Raw genomic sequence first — 1,198 nt, forward strand, 5'->3', positions numbered from 1 at the left:
AAATATTTATAAAGATATATATATATATATATATTTCGGATATTCATGTAATTTCACATATTTAGGAGGATATATATGAAAAAAAATTTAAGTTTTTATGTGAACTTCCTCCTAAATATTGGATTTGCACGAAGGTCCTTCCAAAATTGATATTTATATATATATTCTCATAAAATATTATTTTTACATGTATATCTTTGACATAGTAATTCTATCGATGTCATTAGCTCAAATCATATGTATTTAAATTAAAAATTAATTAAAATTATTAAATTATCTTTTTACTTCAAAATGAGTGATAGACTAATGGATCTCATTGGAGACTTATCCTACCAATTGAACTTCCCTCTTTCTAATAACAAATTTTTTTTGATTATCTAACCATTGAATCGATCTTTTTCTTCTAAGCAATATTTTCATAAAAAATATTAATAAGCAAGCACTAGACTAGTCTAAGTGTCGAAACAAGTTGAAATAGATAAAAATAGAATTTTTTTATATATATACATCCTCTTAAGTATGTTAAATTGCATAAATATTCTTGCAAAGTTATTATTTACATGTATACCTTTATAATTATTTTTTTTGTGTATCTAACTATTAAAAATATTTCAATCATTCTAATTTTAAAGTACTAATTTCTTAATGGCATTAGATGCATGGATAATAATAATAATAATAATAATAATAATAATAATAATAATAATAATAATAATAGTAGTATACATATAAAATAATAATAATAATAATAATAAAAATATACATATAAAATAAGTATTTTCTGAGAACATACATATAATTATTAATTTTAGAAAGATATTCACGCAAAATCTAAAATTTGAGAGGGTATGTATGCAAAAAATTCAATTATTTTTGGAGAGATTTTGATAAAAATTTGAATATGAAAAAATATTATTTGACTTAGAACAAGATAAAGATGAAAATAATAGTCATTATTTGTGTTATAGCGAATCTTAATGCTAGACAGCGAATCATAATACCTGATTTTTTTCTCCTATTATCATAAAATCATGGGTTGCCAAAACTGTTATAATGGCCATAATAATATCTATAACACCATTATTTTGGAGATATGAAAATGATATATATGGCATCACTTGACCAAAAGCAAACCCTCATGCCATGTAATGATATAAGTTTGCCAAAAATTGTAATTCATTAATATACTGTCACAGGT

This window comes from Elaeis guineensis, chromosome 11 (genome assembly GCF_000442705.2).
Source record: "Elaeis guineensis isolate ETL-2024a chromosome 11, EG11, whole genome shotgun sequence".
Taxonomy (NCBI): domain Eukaryota; kingdom Viridiplantae; phylum Streptophyta; class Magnoliopsida; order Arecales; family Arecaceae; genus Elaeis; species Elaeis guineensis.